Here is an 11,283-nt window from a genome sequence, read left to right on the forward strand (position 1 = left end):
TATATATATATATATATATATATATATATATAATATTTGATATTCGAGGACGGAGCATGTTGAGAACCACGTTACCCATATCCATCCCCATCCCCATCTCCATTAATGGATTATTTGATTAAGTTGTTAGAGAGATCAGTAGTGTTATAGAAACAAATTGAAGAAAACGTAACGATTAGGGTTGCTTTCATTCTGGTTTAGTTCGTTTGTCATGGTGCGGTAACTGCGGTTTGACGAAGATGACGACGACGACGGAGGGAATACGCGGCAGGAAATGGCGAGTATATATACGTACAAGAAGCGCGTGGGGACACGAGTTTCTTTTCTTTAAATTTCATATATAATTTTTCAAATTAAAAAAATAAAAAGATTTTATTTAATTAAAAATAAAATATATTAAGTTGATGATTTTTTAAATTAAAAAAATAGAAAATAATTTGATTAAATTATTGATGGATTAACGATAAAATTTAATTAAATATATAATTAATTAAAATTTGTCGATAGTGTTCATTGGTATATATACACAAATTATTTAAATCTAATTGATGTTAACTTGACCACCGTCATACGCTCTAACATAGTAACATGTTAATAAGTGTGAAAGATCGTGCTTAAATCTTGTTGGTAATATCATTTTACAGATAGATTAGCGACAAATTTTAATTTAATTGTGTATTTAGTTAAATTTTATCGTTAATTCGTCAGTAATTTAATCAAATTATTTATGTTTTTTTTAATTTGAAAAATCATGAACATAATATATGTAAATTATTTATTTATACACAATTGTATGTAAATTATTCAAAATATAAGAAAAACGAGTCATAAAATACAATTTCATTGAAAATAGGTCATTTTCCAATAAAAAAAATCTTCCAATTTTTATGTAAAATTAATTGAATTAAAAAGATAAAGTTTGGGGGTGTTTGAAATTGCTTATAAAAATAACTTATTGACTTATTCCGGTGTGACACCAGTAATAAATACTTTTGAGTGTTTGGTTATACAGCTTATACCAGTGTCAAACCGGTAATAAGGAGTTTTTGAAGAAGTTAAATCATCCTAACTTATAATAAGTTGATAAGAATTTTTGTAGAATAACATAAATTGTTTCAAATAAGCAATCCAAAACGCCCTTTTAATGTAAATATAAGCCAAATCCTCATTTGATACACTAAATGTTGTTTATTTTAGAGCAAATTGCATTAAAAAATAAAGTACTTTAACTTGATTCATATTTTGGTACCTAAGATATAAAATTTTAAACATTTAAGTACTCGGGTAATTGGTTGAAGTATTAACCGGTTACCATGCTGATGTGGCGAGTGATAAGATGAAATTAGGTTGAATGACAAATAATACTGAGTTGGATACCAAATCACTCGCCTTTGTTTTTTCTTCTTTCCTTTGATGTAGAAATAAGGTCTAGATATATCATATTCTAAATCTTACTTTTGAGTGCCTTATGATGAATATAAAGACGATATATGATAAATGGAGATTCCTCTGTTTGGCAGATAACAGACAGTGATAAAGACATATATCTATACCTCCAGATTTGCCAAAAGCTACAGTTTTACATTAATGCGTATAATGATCCCCTAACAGCTCTTTGGCCATAAGTTCCAATCATGCCTACTGCTTTGGAAAACTTCAAAATATCATTTCTCTGTCTTCATAACCGAATTGTGGAACTTCTCTTCACAACCATTCATTAATCCGTAAGTCATAAGCACTTAAAAACATGAGTTTGGCAGTACAGAAATAATCGGTATGTCAGTTATTAATACATGAAGGTGAATAATATAAATTTGAAGAAAGCCCAGCGTGACGTTACTCTAACAACAAAGTGCATCATGACCTAAATTTTATTCAGATGTGAACCGAAAGTTTAGCAATTGGTCGGTTAAGTTTTGCCAATGCCAAAAAGTGAAATTGCTTCGGAGAAAAGCTAAGAGGAGTACAGTCAATGATACTGTGTTTGTAGCAATGGACGAATTGTAGGAGATCAGAAGAAGTAGATATTTATACTAGAGTTCAACGAACTTCGTTAAAATCTTAAATATGCCATTGAATTTATAAAAGAAATCAAAAGGGATTACTCATCTTTGCAAGCGGTGTAATTAGGGATGAGAATAAGGGGTTGTTTGTTTACCTCTTAATAGTTCCATTAAGAGGCAACCTCTGAACCGTTAAGAGGTGAATCTTGTTTGTCAAAAAAAAAAAAATTTGTCTCTTAGTGGTTCTAAAACCTTTTGAATGATTTTGTATCATGGATCTCCCTTAACCATTAAGAGCCCTAATTTCATTGTACACAATTACCAAACAATTATATTTCATTTTGCACTATATCATGAGAGTCTCTCAATCATTCAGCACCAAATCATTCAGCAATTGCCAAACAGCCCCTAAGATTATCAAGATCCCTGACCCCACCCATTCTTGTATACATTTTTCTAACTTGTTTTTACCCTTTTCAGAAGAAAAAAGACATGGAGAGTTTAAAGCGTTGATCAAACAATTACGTATGATGTTATGATTTTATTCACATATGAATATTTGATATTCTATAAAAGCAGAATTTTGAAAATATGTAAAATTTAAACATGGACCATTTTGAATCAAGTGTGATATTTAACACTTATGATTTAAAATCTCTCATATAAACCCGAAAAAAATCCTCTTAAACAAATCAATAGTTAAATTAGGAAGCTAATAATTTTGGTAATTTGACTTACAATTTTAATTAATGGCATTTTAGGTATTTTAAAAATCTTATATGTCCTCTCTCTCCGGCAAACACATGATGCACATTGTGATATGTTTCATAAAATAACAAAAGACCATAGTGTGGTACACTTAGTAAAACAACATTACCTGATATATTGTGTTACACTTTGTAAAACAACAAAAATATATTGTGATAGACTTCGTATAACGATAAAAATACATTGTGATACACACTATAATACCAGATCTGGTTGATGAATACAAATGTGTTACCACTGTATTACGCTCGACGTTACATCTCCAAAGAGATATAGGTTACATCCAAAAACCTTACATCTTATGTGTTACATCTCCGACAATATATGTGTTATATCTCCGGCAAGAGTTGAGTTACGTCCCCGATCTAAAATGAGATCTGAACAAAAACTAGAAACCGAACTCTTGGGATATGAAAAAACGAAACTGGTTTAGGTTGTTCAACAAGGGGGTCGGATCGGTAAAGGTGAGAGTTGAGGAGATGATGGTCGATGGTTGGCGATGGATAGAGAATAAGAAGCAGGGGTAGCCGGTGGCCGGAGATGGGCGGAGAAAGAGGTGTCAGACGGTGTTGGGCAAATGGATCGATGTAAAGTGTCTCATCGGAGAAGAAGCATGTTCTAGCGGGCGACGGGGAAAGAGGGTCACAGACTCACAGGTGGTGATCTCGTCCATTCTAATATATATATATATATATATATATATACACACACACACACACACATATATACACACACATCTATTTCAAAATTAGAATATTAAACCAATTAAAATAAATTTAATAATCAATACAATTTACTAATTTATTTTTGTACTTATTTTAAGAAATCATAATAATTATTCTGAATGATTGGTTTATGTCGGATCTTACGGTTACCACAAACTAAATAGTTATAGTTTGATTAGATCCATATGTATATATATATATATATATATATATATATATATATCCATATGTATATATATATATGTATATATGTATATATATTGTGGTCAAAATATATATAGAGGTTGGTTCAAATAGAAACCAACCATATGGTGCAAACTAAGCTAACCAACCTTAACCAATCACATTTTTTCTTCACTTTAGGTTCAAATCTAAATTATAAATTAATGATAAGGGTAATTTTGTAATTTAACCTTTTTGTAACCCCCTAATAATTAATTGGGAGTTACAAATCTTAAAAGATACCTCTAATTGATCATGAGATTTTTCTGATTTCTTTATTATTTCATGTTCATGTTCATGTTCTTCTTTTCAAGTTATGTTCTACATATATTGAAATTGGTTGTCTAAGTGTACAAGATTTTCGTTTCGTCCAAGATACATGGAGAATTCTATTGTAAAAGAATATCAGAATAATGAAAACGATAAACGCTTGCAGTCTATGTTCATATCTGCACACATGCACAACGATCCTTATTTTGAAAATGTTCATATATGTGCATCTCTTGCAGTCTATGTTCATATATGTTCACCATATGGACAACTTGTTTTCATTGAAAGACACAATCGTTGTTCACACGAACTCGTGACGATGTCATACGATATGACATTGAAACATATTGTTTACATTGTAAGACACATATGCTATTCACACAAACATAGGGCCGACATGTGAACATATATGAACATATGAACATAGTGTTTACATTGCAAGACACAGATGCTGTTCACACGAGCATAGGGCCGACATGTGAATATGAGTTGTGRATATGTTCATAATCGATCGTAGGTTACAAATCGGCTGGAGAATATCGGGTTCACGATGCGTGAGGATTTTTTTACCAAAATACCATGTGAACAATTGTTCATAAGCAGCCCAATTAATTTAATAATAAATTGATTATTTTTTAATACTCATTTAATAATGACYGTTTGACCAATTTACCCTTTGAACAATTGTTCATACACATATCAATTAATACATTAATTAAATTATTGTTTATTTAATCTCATTTAATAATAACCGTTTGATGATAAAATGAACGATCAAGATCGGTTCACATAGTTTGTACCATATGGTTGGTTTCTATTTGAACCAGCCCTTATATATATTGTGGTCAAAATATTACATGGGGTGAAAGTGTAAGTTTACTTGAAGTTGAAGGTTCAAACTTGAACTTTAAAAAGGACAGTTTCGTGTTGGGAAATGCAAATATAGCCGTTTGTTTACCAAGGCCAGCCACTTTGAAAACAAGTGGACCCCACGAACCTAATGACCTACCAAAATTTATAGATTGGAAAAAAACATCAATATGAGGAAACATTTTTGGCTTACTTAACAACTGAGGTTGGTAAGAGAGTTTTCGATTGGACATTAGACCATGTCTTATATTTAGACAAAATTAGAATGGTACTCGTACAATGTAGCAATATGCATATTGATTTTGATGTTTCACTTTATTCTGTCTTCGTTGATGTTATAATACGATTTTATGTGGTACTGAAAAAAAAAGATAATATGCATCAATAAACAGTATTTTATGCATAAAAATGGGTTTTAAGAGTTTTTTGTCAAATGTTTTATAATATAGTATAAATTGTTGCAAATGTCCATTTAATCACATTTTATTGAATCAATTAATATAACGGATGATGAGGTGTTTTTCTGTTTTTTTATTTATTTTTTATTGAATCAAGTTAAAGTACAATACTTTTTGAAATTGAAGTTTTAGAGTCTTTTTAGTACTTTTCCCCCCTCTCAAACAGCTTTTCCAAAAATCTCTCCAAAGTGGAGACGATAGGAAAGAGATTAGAAACCACAAGAATGATGTTTGATTGGTTTAAACTTAGACTCCAAAAGTCAAAAGTGTCTGGAGGTCTCAGGTTCAAATCCAAGAAGGAATAAAAATCTCTTTGTGACCATAGAAGTTCAAATGCGGTGACTCCAGGGTACCCACAAAGCAGGTAGTCGTCCTGGGATTAGTCGGCTCACATAGCGGATTGAATATCCAGGTTACTAAGAAAAATAGGAAATAGACTGGATTTTTGTTTTATTATTGAATATTTCGGTATTCATATAATTAATGTTAAAATTCACCAAAATAAAAAACTGTTGGAGTTTAACGTAATTTTTTTTGGAAGATTTTAACATTTTTTCTCTTTTTTTTTTTGCATATAAACTGTTGGAGATGTTCTAACTTATTATCACACGTTGGCGTTATAAGTATTACTAAGAGGTTGTTTCTTTACCTCTCATTAGTTCTATTAATTAAGAGATAACATCTGAATCGTTAAGAGGTGAATCTTTTTTGACAGAAAAAAAAACTGCCTCTTAATGGTTCTAAAATTATCTGAATGGTTTTGTATCATGGTCCGCCATTAATCATTCAGCACTCTAATTTCATTGTGAACAATTACCGAACAATTATATTTCATTTTGCATTATATCATTAGAGCCTTTTAATCAGTCTGACCACTTAATCATTCTGCACCAAACCATTCAACAACTGTCAAACAACCCCTAAGGGTCATTTACCAAACAACTATTGGTAAACGTTAATCGGCAAGAATCATCATTCTTACTTACCTTATATGGTATCATTTTTTGTCATCAAAATGGATTGATGATAAATGTTTATAACCTAGTAAGCGCTTACCGGATAAGACTCTCAATCCTTGTCTTCTCTCTTACCGAGTTTGATTCTCGATCATTGTTATGTTCATCCAATAAAGTAATTGAACCCGTAAGCACTTGCCAATGTAAGTGTTCGGTAAACAACCCTTAAAGTAACAAGTAATAACAACTGCTATTAAACTTTTTGAAAGAAAATGATGTATTTGTGTTAAACATAAAAAAAAGCATTACATTTAAGACAGATGTAACAACGTTTTCTTTTCTATATCTGAAATCTTTTGCAGTACTGCTTTAATTTTTATCTCTTACCCAAACTCGTACTTTTTATTTTTACTTTTGTTGTACCAAATAACGGGTCCCATACAACCTAAACATCGTTGGAAAAACAATAAAAAACAAAAACAACGTTTGACAACTGTTTTCGCTTTTCGATAAATGTAGATGGTATCGTTTGGAATAAAAGACACGGGACTTGGTTTATTGATACTTGTTTCGAGGGTTTTAAAGTTTCGTAAAGGGGTTTTCTATCTAAAAATACAAAAACGACTTCTCGAGTTAAAATGACGTGCAGATTTCAAACTTTTCCAAAAACAAGTTATTCCGTCTTTTATTTAAATGCCAACTAATTAAAAAAATATAAAAATACAGATCGAAGTTTAACTTTATCTATTAACTCCTCATGGTTTATGGTTCTTGTCCCTGATCATTCTTTAGACGGGCCAGACTTTGAGGTTTAAAGATGGCCCATTAAGGCTTTCCGGTCAGTGTTTTGTAGGCTTTTTTGATCGGGCTTTTAATCGGGCCTTGAAATAGATTTGGCCTCATGGGCCTTAATGACATGTCCAGTGTGGGCCTGAGCTCAAGCTTACTAGATCCAAGTTTTTTTTACTTGGTTTGGATTAGAAACGACCAAATGGGCCCGATCGACCTTGGACCAATTGGGACTGGGACTGGCCCGACGATCCGTAACCGGTTACGATTTTTAGGGAATTTGAAGACCTGGCTCGGGATCGGTTATACATAGACCCAATTTAACTTTATTTTTTAATTAAGCTTTTATAAATTATATATCAAGTTTTTCAGTATTTCTATAAGATTTTCATGTTTTTATAAGTATTCCAATACCGTAACTATAAAAACATGTATAACATTTTTGTATACAAAAATTAAAAAAACAATAATTTTAAAGTGTATTTGAATAACCACAAGGGTGATGCCTGATTGGTTTGAGCTTGACTCCAAAGGTCAAAAGTACCAGGAGGAATAAAAATCCCCTTGTGGCCACAGAGGTTCAAATGTGATGACTCCGAACTATCTGCAAAGCAGGTGGTCGTCCTGAGATTAGTCGGTTCGCATAACGGGTTGGATATTCAGGTTAATACAAAAATGTGTATTTGAATGACCCAATTAGAATTTTTAAAGTGTATATGAATAGGATACTACCCAAAAAATGAAAATCTTCAAAACAATATTCTTTTACGTTCAAAATTGTTTTTTGGGAGAAAAAAATCTGGGACCAATTTGGGCCCAGCCGGAGACCGGTTACGAAGCATGGAAACCGGGCCTTCATATTTTGGTCAAGACCAGTTACAGGAAGGCGAATTGGGATCGATTTAGACTCAATTCGAGACTGATTTTTGACCATCTCTAATTTGGATTTTGACTTTTTTAATTATTTTTATATGATACTTAAATGATTAAAACTTTACATCTTAAACCACAAGGGTGGTGCCTGATTGGTTTGAGCTTGACTCCAAAGTATCAGGAGGTCCCAGGTTCAAATCCAAGGAGGAACAAAAATCCTCTTGTGGCCACAGAGGTTTAAATGCGCTGACTCCGGGCTATCTGCAAAGCAGGTGGTTGTCCTGAGATTAGTTGACTCGCATAGCGGGTTGAATATCCAGGTTAATAAAAAAAATTTACATCTTAGGTACTAAAATGGAAGTTTAAAAATTACGTTACCCAAAATAGGAATCAAGTTAAAGTACGTTATTTTTTCATACAATTTGCCTTTTATCTTTTATCTAAAAATTAGTTATAGTATTTTGCATTAACTACGTTAAATACATGGTAAGTTCAATTAATTGCTTTAAAAATATTCCTTTCGTCCCAAAATAAATGTCAACGTTGCTATTTTAGTTCGTTCTAAAATAAGTGTTCATTTTCAAAAATAAATGTCTATTTTTATCTGTAATTATGTGACAGAGAAATTTCTCTCTCTATAATTAAAAGTAAAACTGTTAATTGCATATTTCTTTTTCAGTAATAATAAAACTAATTTATTTTTTGAGCTTATTGAAAAAGTACCGTTTGGAGTTTTTTAAAACGTTGCTTGAATTAGATTTTCAATAAGCTCGAATAACTTTTTTCCCCACTTTGTTTAAGTTATTATCATCCTATTAAGGGCAAATTGCATGAAAAAGTAATGTACTTTAACCTGATTCCTATTTTGGGTAACATATTTTTAAAACTTCCATTTTGGTATATAACATGTGAATTTTAAAATTTGAAGTAACTGGTTGAAGACTAATTTTAGATTTAAAAAAAAATCTATGTCACTAACCACATCATCAAATAATATTGAGTTGGATACCGCATCAGCATAATAACCGGTTAATGCTTCAACTGGTTACCTGAGTACTTAAATGTTTAAAACTTTATATCTTAGATACCAAAATGGAAGTTTTGAAAGTACATTACCCAAAATAGGAATCAAGTTAAAGTACGTTACTTTTTCATGTTATTTATCATTTTATTAAATATAGTATTTAATTAATTACTATATTAGAATTTTAATAAAATTGTAACAACACTTTACATCACTAAACTTTATTAAAATATAAATAAACATACTTTGGAAAAAAAAATTAATTTAGTCAAAACACATACATACATACATACATATACATATATATACATATATACATACATATACATAGGGTTGGGTTCACGTGAGACCGAGAGTTTTTCGTGAGACCCGTGAGACCAATTTATGTTTATTGATCAACTTTATAAACTAATGATCTAATGGTTTAAAGTTGCACAGTGACAATTTTGTAATTATTGAGAACTCTCGTGGCAAATTTTGTGATTAAGAATGTTGAGATTATAGATCTAATCCAAAGGTTGAGAATTGGTCTTACGGGTCTCACAAAAAAACGTTGGTCTCATATGATCCCAAGTCCATATACATATATATAATTAGTAATCAAGTTGAAGTTTTATTACCATCTATATTTATGGTATAATCTTCAATTTTTCTCTAAAATACTGATTTTATAGTATACAGAAATACAGAATCAAATGACGAGACAAGTTTTATTCATATCATAAGATGCGAGAAATTCATAATAACAGTGCAAATATGATACGAAATGCAAAAAATTTCCATTAAAACTAAATAATCGAAAATATATGTATTTTGTAATTACATATTTTAATACGTTTTCTAATTATAATATGTACTGTTATAATTGAGTAATTTTTTTTATTAACCTGAATATCAAACCCGTTATGCGAGCCGACTAATCCCATGACGACCACCTGCTTTGCGGGTAGCCCAGAGTCACCGCATTTGAACATTCGTGACGATAAGGTGATTTTTATTTCTTCTTGAGTTTGAACCAGAGACCTCCAGATACTTTTGATCTTTGGAGCACAAGCTCAAATCAATCAGACGCCACCATTGTGGTTAATTGAATAATTTTTTAACATATCAATTTATGATTTTACATTTGACAAGTAGTTTATCCGCTAGCTTTTCGTCCAACAACCATCTCTTCAACCGAAATTATAAATTTCAAAATTCAAATTAAAAAACAAAACAAAACAAAGACAATTTCTATTTTAATTTAATCTATATTTAATTAACTTAAGAGTAAATTACATGTTTAGTCCCTGTAATTATATGTTCTTAACAATTCTTACCTCATTTCTAAAAGTTCTAACGGACCATATACACGTGATTGTATTTTTACAACGATCTGGATCAATGTAACCACATGACCCAAATCGTTGATTTATTCAGAGACTAAATTTATTAAAAAAAAACTGCAACGATATGAAACAAATTCCTAAAAAAAATACAATCACAATAACAAATTCCGTTAAATTTTTAAGAAAGAGATAAAGACCGTTAAAAACACTTGATTGTAGGGACGAAAAGTGTAATTTACTCTTAATTTAAAATAAAATATTGGGAATTAAATAAATACAATTTAATAATATACTTATTATATAAAATGAAGTTAACAATTAGCTAAAAAACAGCAAGGACCACTCCCATCTCCACCCTCTCTACAAAGTGCTTTCCATCAATGTTTGGTCAAATTTTCTTCCCCCCTCTCTCTCATTCATTCATTCCCTCTCTCTCTCTCTCTCTCTCTCTATATATATATATATATATATACATATACATATACATACATACATATATAATATATGATCCATGAGAGTGTGTGTATGAGTGTGATTAGCAAGAGGAATGACAATGGTGGTGATGACATTGATGATGATGATGGTTTTCAACATTGGGAAAACTGCAGAAACAAAAACAATGGAAACTTTTGTTCAAAGCTTTCTTCTTTCTCTTTCATGATTTTGTCATCTGTGTGTGTGTTTTTCCACACTCTTTCTGTGTGTAATGAATTGATTCCAATGACCCCACCACACACCTTTCCTCTTCCAAATCCAAATCCAAATCCAAATCCAAATCCCAATCCCAATCCCAATTTTCTCTTCACCAATTTCCCACCCACCCACCACCAAAAGATCCCCAGTTCTTGTTCTTCTAAATCTCCTAATTTTCTCAATAAAAATTAAGTGGGTTGGTGTTTGATCCGTCTGGGTTCCCTCTTTTTTCGTCGGTTTAAGATACCCATTTCTCAGAATTTCTCTATCTTTTCCCCAATTTTTGTTCTCATCGATCGTATTG

This window comes from Cynara cardunculus, assembly GCF_001531365.2.
Source record: "Cynara cardunculus var. scolymus isolate 2C chromosome LG 14, CcrdV1, whole genome shotgun sequence".
Taxonomy (NCBI): domain Eukaryota; kingdom Viridiplantae; phylum Streptophyta; class Magnoliopsida; order Asterales; family Asteraceae; genus Cynara; species Cynara cardunculus.